General features: G+C 37.5%; 1 non-coding gene across 1 annotated transcript; it reads right to left on the bottom strand.

The window, feature by feature from the left end:
* Window positions 1–6,567: 6,567 nt before the first annotated feature.
* LOC118972943 (U6 spliceosomal RNA) lies at window positions 6,568–6,671 on the bottom strand. Its single transcript, XR_005062099.1, has one exon. It is a non-coding gene; the product is annotated as a U6 spliceosomal RNA (small nuclear RNA).
* Between the last annotated feature and the right edge of the window lie 1,643 nt (window positions 6,672–8,314).

Genomic DNA, 8,314 nt, shown 5'->3' with positions numbered 1-8,314 from the left:
GCTAGTCCCTCCTTGGAGTCTGTGAATCGGCTGCTGTTTTGTTCCTTCAGTTTTCCTTTGTTGTTATACTCCACAAATGAGTGAAATCATTTGGTACTTGCCTTTCTCTGCTTGGCTTATTTCACTGAGCATAATACACTCCAGCTCCATCCATGTTGCTGCAAATGGTAGGATTTGTTTTCCTCTTATGGCTAAACAATATTCCATTGTGTATATGTACCACTTCTTCATTCATCTACTGATGGACACTTAGGTTGCTTTCATGTCTTGGCTATTATATATAAATAGTGCTGTGGTAAACATAGGGGTGCATATGTCTTTTTGAATCAGGGATCTTGTTTTCTTTGGGTAAATTCCTAGGAGTGGAATTACTGGGTCAAATGGTATTTCTATTTTAGTTTTTTGAGGAACCTCCATATTGCTTCCCACAATGGTTGAACTAATTTACATTCCCACCAGCAGTGTAGGAGGGTTCCCCTTGCTCTGCATCCTCGCCAGCATTTGTTGTTTTTTGTCTTTTGGATGTTGGCCATCCTAACTGGGGTGAGGTGATATCTCATTGAGGTTTTAATTTGCATTTCCCTGATGATTAGCGATGTGGAGCATCTTTTCATGTGTCTGTTGGCCATCTGAATTTCTTCTTTGGAGAAGTATCTGTTCAGATCCTCTGCTCATTTTTTAATTGGGTTATTTGCATTTTGGGTGTTGAGGCATGTGAGTTTTTTATATATCTTGGATGTTAACCCCTTATTAGATATGTCATTTACGAATATATTCTCCCATACTGTAGGATGCCTTTTTCTTCTACTGATGGTGTCCTTTGCTGTGCAGAAGCTCTTTAGCTTGATGTAGCCTCATTTGTTGATTTTTGCTTTTGTTTTCCTTGCCTGAGGAGATGTGTTCAGGAAAAAGTTGCTCCTGTTTATATTTAAGCAATTTTTGCCTATGCTTTCTTCTAAGAGTTTTATGGTTTCATGACTTACATTCAGGTATTTGATCCATTTTGAGTTTACTTTTGTGTACAGAGTTAGACAATAATCCAGTTTCATTCTCTTACATGTAGCTGTCCAATTTCGGCAACACCAGTTGTTGAAGAGGCTGTCATTTTCCCATTTTATATCCATGGCTCCTTTATCGTATGTTAATTGACCATGTATGTTTGGGTTTATATCTGAGCTCCCTATTCTGTTCCATTGATTTATGGGTCTGTTCTTGTGCCAGTACCATATTTTTTTAATTACTGTGGCTTTGTAGTAGAGCTTGATGTTAGGGAGCATAATTCCCCCAGCTTACTCTTCTTTTTCAGGATTGCTTTGGCTACTCACGGTCTTTTGTGGTTTCAAATGAGCTTTAGAACTATTCTAGTTCATTAAAGAATGCTGTTGGTAGTTTGATAGGGATTGCATTGAATCTGTAGATTGCTTTGGGCAGGATGGCCATTTTGACAATAATAATTCTTCCTATCCATAAGCATGGGAAGTGTTTCCATTTATTGGTATCCTCTTTAATTTCTCTTATGAGTGTCTTGTAGTTTTCAGATGGGTCTTTCACCTCCTTGGTTAGGTTATTCCTAGGTATTTTATTCTTTTTGATATAATTGTGAATGGGATTGTTTTCCTGATTTGTCTTTTTGCTAGTTCATCACCAATATACAGTAATGCCACAGATTTCTGTGTGTTGATTTTGCATCCTGCAACTTTGCTGAGTTCAGTTATTAGTTCCAGTAGTTTTGGAGTGGATTCTTTAGGGTTTTTATGTACAATATCATGTCATCTGCAAACAGTGACAATTTAACTTCTTCCTTACCAATCTGGATGCTGTTTATTTCTTTGTGTTGCCTGATTGCTATGATCCCTAGAACTATGCTGAATAAAAGTGGAGAGAGTGGGCATTCTTGTCTTGTTCCCATTCTTAAAGGAAAAGCTTTTATCTTCTCACTGTTAAGTATGATGTGGCTGTGGGTTTGTCATATATGGCCTTTATTATGTTGAGGTACTTGCTCTCTTTACCCATTTTGTTGAGAGGTTTCATCATGAAGGGATGTTGAATTTTGTCAAATGCTTTTTCAGCCTCTATGGAGATGATCATGTGGTTTTTGTCCTTCTTTTTGTTGATTTGGTGGATGATGTTGGTGGATTTTTGAATATTGTACCATCCTTGTATCCTTGGAATAAATTCTACTTGGTCATGATGGATGATCTTTTTGATGTACTTCTGAATTCAGTTTGCTAATATGTTGTTGAGTATTTTTGCATCTATGTTCATCAGGGATATTGGTCTGTAATTTTCTTTTTTGTGTGGTGTCTTTGCCTGGTTTTGGTATTAGAGTGATGCTGGCATCATAGAAGGGAAATATTCCCTCCTCTTCTACTTTTTGGAAAACTTTAGGGAGGATGGGTATTAGGTCTTCACCAAATGTTTGATAAAATTCAGCGGTGAAGCCATCTGGTCCAGGCATTTTGTTCTTAGGTAGTTTTTTGATTACCAATTCAATTTCATTACTGGTAATTGGTCTGTTCAGAATCTCTGTTTCTTTCTGGGTCAGTCTTGGAAGCTTGTATTTTTCTATAAAGTTGTCTATTCTTCTAGGTTATCCAATTTGTTAGCATATAATTTTTCATGGTATTCTCTAATAATTCTTTGTATTTCTGTGGTGTCCATAATGATTTTTCCTTTCTCATTTCCAATTCTGTTTTTGTGTGTACACTCTCTTTTTTTCTGGATATGTCTGGCTAGGTGTTTACCTATTTTGTTTATTTTCTCAAAGAACTAGCTCTTGGTTTCATTAATTCTTTCAATTGTTTTATTTTTCTGAATTTTATTTATTTCTTTTCTGATCTTTATTATGACCCTCCTTCTACTGACTTTGGGTCTCATTTGTTCTTCTTTTTCTTGTTTCATTAACTGTGAGTTTAGACTCTTTATTTGGATTGTTATTCTTTCTTGAGGTACGCCTGTATTGCAATATACTTTCCTCTTAGAACTGCCTTCACTGCATCCCACAGTGTTTGGGGTGTTGAGTTATTATTTTCATTTGTCTCCATATATTGCTTGATCTCTGTTTTTATTTGGTCATTGATCCATTGATTATTTAGTAGCATGTTGTTAAGCCTCCATGTGTTTGTGGGCTTTTTTGTTTTCTTTGCATAATTTTCAATAGCATATCTTTTAAAGAATTTTTTATTTTGGTAAAACACACATAAGATAAAATATACCATCTAAACAATTAAGTGTACAGTTCACTAGTATTAAACACCTTCTTAATGTTGTGCAACCATCACCACCATCTGTCTCCATAACTCATTTCCTCTTGGAAAACTGAAATCCCACACCCATTAAACAACCCCCTCAATTCCTTGTTTCCCCTCAAAGCCCCAGCAACCACCATTTTATTTCCTGTCTCTATGATTTTCAGTCTGCCTACATCATACAATTTTTGTCTTTTTGTGACTGGCTTATTTCACTTAGCATAATTTCCTCAAGGTTCATTAATGTTGTGCAGCATGTGCCAGAATTTCCTTAGTTTTTAGGACTGAATAATATTCTATTGTATGACTATACCACAGTTTGCTTACCCATGCATCTGTCAATAGACACTTGTGTTGCTTCCATTTTAGCTGTTGTATAATGCTCCCATGAACATGGGTGTACAAATATCTCTTTGAGACCCTACTTTCAATTGTCTTGGCTATATACCCAAAAGTAGAATTGCTGGGTCATATAGTAGTTTTATTTTAAATTTTTTGAGGAATGGCCATACTGTTTTCCATAACAGTGGTACCATTTTACATTCCCAAAAATGTACAGGGGTTCGGATTTCCCCATATCCTAGCCAGCATATGTTATTTTCTTGTTTGTTACTAATCATCCAATGGGTGTGAGGTGTACACCATATTATTTTAATGAGGCGCTTAGAATACCTAATGCAGAATAAGTGATGTATCCATATTTGTCCTGCACTAGAATGTGTTGGTTCAGAAAAAGAAGCTCATTAACTGTCCCCCTTCCTTCTCTGGCTTTGTTCTGTGTTCTAAGGGAATATCATATTAAATACATTTAAGCATTTATCACTTTTTATTATGTAATATAGCCATATATACACAGCTCTCCTCTCCCCTGCTAGGTAATATTTTAAGGCAGGGAATAGTTTTTATATAATCCTGATTCCCCATAATTGGAAGTACTCAGTAAGTATGTGTAAAATGAACATTTGTGACACTATTGATTGCTTCACCCACCACGTTATTCCTTCCCACATTCCCTAAAAGTTCCAAATCTTCTGATGTGCTACTTGAAGGGGATCAATTGAGATAAGGCAATATAATTAAGGAAGGGTGGTAATTGTAAAGAATTACCAGGCCTCTCTGAATTTGCATTAAACCCTTTACCAACTTTAACTCAGATGTTGAGCTTTTTAAACATTGATCCTTAAAGATATAATACGAAGTCTATTGACACTTGTTTTATTAATATGCTGTTAATAATCTCACCAATTTTAAAAAGTTGGTCTGACATTCTAGAAGGACTAAAGAAAGAGTGATTTCCAGGTTACCTGACTTGAACGGAGGAATTTCATTTCTCACTTGCCTTACCAGGCTGGTATGTATAAGTCAGTGTACTTGAAAGTGCCACAAGGGGGAGTATGAACTACGGTCATCTTTCACAAATGCACAGCCCCGGAGACTTCCTTCTCCAGATGAGTGAATGATGGGTTCTTAACAACAGTCAATTGAATAATCCTCCTCTTTCCAGATTATTGTCAAAGAATGAATGTGGCTTTGCTCTTTCTGTGTTCACAGAGATATAACTTTCAACTCTCAGCTGTCCAATCATACCATAATTCTGAACAGAAGAAATCTTTATGGAGGAGGGCTTGAAGGACATGCATCCTCTCTCCCTCAATTTCACGCACGTCATTTTACCTTTGCGTTAAAACAGAACCCTGAGAAAACTGAGTCCTCAGATCACCTTGTTTTGCTCCCTTTAGAACTGTTGATATTGAATCATGTTGTTGTGGGCCTGTATTGAGGGATGCTTTAAGCAACAGCTGTTTAAAATGTATTATTGTATCAACATAAGGATATTGTCTGTAAATAATAATAATGACATAAGTAACTGTCAAATCTTTGTGAAACACTTTATATTCATTCATTCACTCATTCAACAAATAGTTATTGAAGACCTGCCATGCACTTTGCAGGCCACATTGACCCTCAACTCTACTGTTGTAGGACAAAATTGGCCATAGTTAAGACAATGTTGTGTTTCTGAGGACCCATGGGAGAAATTCTGCTGAAAACTCAGAATGCAGGAAATGTTGTGCTTTCTGGAAAACTTGTTTGACTTTACTTATTATTTTGTAAATATTTTAACTTATCATGCTTCTGTCTTTCCTTTGACTGCTGGGAGGCTTCTTTTATTCAACAATTCAACAAATATTTATGAAGTACCTGCTGTCTGTCAGGCACTGCTGTCTGCTGGAGATGCGCTAGAGAGCACAGAGGATTTCTGTCCTCATGAAGCCTCCATGTTAGTGAAAGAGGGAGATGTTCATTAATCACTGATGAATGTGTAAACTACAAACTGAAAAGTGCTGTTAAGGAAAGGACCCTTTATAGCATGAGAGAGCATAACAGGAGGACTGGACTGAATTTGAAGAAGTGCCCTTTGAACCCAAGGATGAGTAGGAGTTACCTGAGTGACAAGGGTGGGGCACTGACCTTCCTGACCAGAGGGGGACAACACCATGCATTCTGGTGACTGGGAGAAGAATTCAAGGGGGGCTGAGAGCAGGTAATGGTGGGGAAGGTAGGTGGCAAGGCTTGACAGGACAGTGAAGTTTTGGCAACCTTATCCAGGTTTTTGTTTTACTCGCAACCTCTATGCTATCCTTTCAGAAGAAACATATTTTTGGAACAAGATGGAATATCAATTAAAAGTTATTATGCCACATGGCTTTACAAGCTGACTCCATCATACATCACATGAAAAACAATTTCACACACACATCACCACCACCAAGGCTTGGTCACATCCTGGTTTACAGACACAGGAGTACTGGCCCACTGTGGGTGACTCTGTGGGCTTGACAGCACAGATGGGCTTTGCTCTGCTGGCATCTGGAGGGCCAGGCTATATTTCCTTCACAGCACATCAGGATCCAGAGTTAGAGAGCTCTTAGAAGATAGGTTTATTGACAATTTAGAATTACCAGCCCTGTCTTCTGGTTCTGTGAACTATAACCATCAGCTGCCTTTTTGTTTCTGAATTACAGTTGATATACAATCTTTTACTGATTTCAAGTGTACAACACAGTGATTCAGCAGTTATCCATATTAATAAATCCTCACCTCCTCTAGTGTGGTTATTCTCTGTCAACATAGGAAGATGTTACAGAATCACTGGCTATGTTCTCCATGCTGTACTACCATCCCTAAGACGTACTTATATTATGACAGAATTTTTGTGCCCCTTTATCCCCCTTGATACCCACCCACCCCAACCCCTTCCCCATGGTAACCACCAGTTACTTCTCAGTGTCTATGAGTCTACTGCTATTTGTTCATTAAAAATAAGGAACACTTCATGAATTTACCTGTCATCCTGGCACAAGGGCCATGATAATCTTCCCTGTATCATTCCAACTTAACATATGCATAGTTGAAGCGAGCACCCATCAGTTGCCTTTTAAAAAAACTTCAGGAATAAATGGGCCAAGTGAATAAAGAGGCAACATTTTATAGTTGATTTTTTATCATAAACCTTCATTCTGTTAGTGTTGCTGGGGATTAGAATGCTGGTAAAAGATCCCTAGAGGAAACCTCCGTGGTTACACATTTTGCCTTCAATTGTTACCCCTGCTCTTGGTATTAAGTTGAAACAAGGCTTTAATGGGGACAAAATAAAATATATTAGTGCTGCTTACCTTTCCTAGGTCAAGAAAAGCCTATTTCTGAGCCTTTACTTACTGTAGTAAATCATGTTTCATTTAACAGAAAGGGCTGCGGGGGAGGAAGAAAGAGGAAAATGAATTGGAGATACCAATTGAGAGTGGTTATAAATAGCGTTACACACTCGTCCTACCTTATCCAGACAGAGCTCCTTCCTGAGCTTTAAAACACACTAGACATGCTGCCACAGGACTTTAGCACTGGCTGCTCCCTCTACTTGGAGCATCCTATTTAAAATTGGTGACTTTTTTGAACTTTTGATTCCTTTTACCCTATTTCAGGATTGACAAACTACAGCCTCCAATTTTTGTAAATAAAGTTTTACTGAAACACACCCATATTCATTTTTTAATATCTTGACTATGGTCAATTTTGCCCATACAGCAGAGCTGAGAATCAATGTGGCTTGCAAAGTGCATGGCAGGTCTTCAATAATCACTTGTTGAATGAATGAATATAAAGTGTCCATAAAGAATAGACAGTTAGTTATGATCATTATCATTATTTCAATATATCCATAACTTTTCAAAAGGGAGAGATATATATTTCATGAGCATATATTCTTAATCTAACATGTAGGAAGTTGTGACTATCACAAGACTCCCTCACCTACCGCAGGAAGCATGCTCTTAAATGTTTGCCTCTAAGCCCTATATACCTGCTTACCTCTACCAGAACACCTACATGATCCCAAAATAAGCACTAGAGGAAAAGGCTTTTTTATAAAAGTAAACAGCTTTTGCAGCTCTAAGATGTTTGGCTTTTGTTGGGGAAGTACTATTTTCATGTTCAGACAGAGGGATCTCTATTTTTACACTACAGCCAGACAAGACTTAACTACTGAGCCAAATGGGTAGGTGCACTTTCAAACTATGTTTTTATTTCACTTAAAAGAAAAGGGGAAGGTAAAAGCTCACTTTTTGACTATGGAAATATGATTTGGTTCCTTCAGGAATTGATAACATTTTTCATGAGGGTTACATTTCTTGATCACATCAGCAAGCACCAATTTATAAAACAGTCTTTTGTCCATGCAAAATATCCACATAGTAAGAGCACAGGCATTAAGGTTGGATCCCATCTAAACAGAATTCTGGTTATTTTTTTTTTTCTGCTACCTTTTTAATTGCTACTTCAACTGTAGTTTCAAAAGTATGGATATATCAGCCTCCTTGTTGTTTTTAGATAGTTTTTGAGGGTGAGCATGAGCTATAGTTATGTATTGATAACTGGATCACTCCATGGCACCCAGTCTCAACTGGGGGTGATCTACATTTAGCATTTTAGCATTTACCAAAATCCGGAGGCGTTTTTGATTGTCATGACTGGGAAGGTGCTACTGGCATCTCAGTGTTACCTAGCGT

The sequence above is a fragment of the Manis javanica genome, chromosome 5, assembly GCF_040802235.1.
Source record: "Manis javanica isolate MJ-LG chromosome 5, MJ_LKY, whole genome shotgun sequence".
Taxonomy (NCBI): Eukaryota; Metazoa; Chordata; class Mammalia; order Pholidota; family Manidae; genus Manis; species Manis javanica.
The sequence above is the reverse complement of the archived record's forward strand: the minus strand, read 5'-3'. Positions and strand labels throughout refer to the sequence as shown.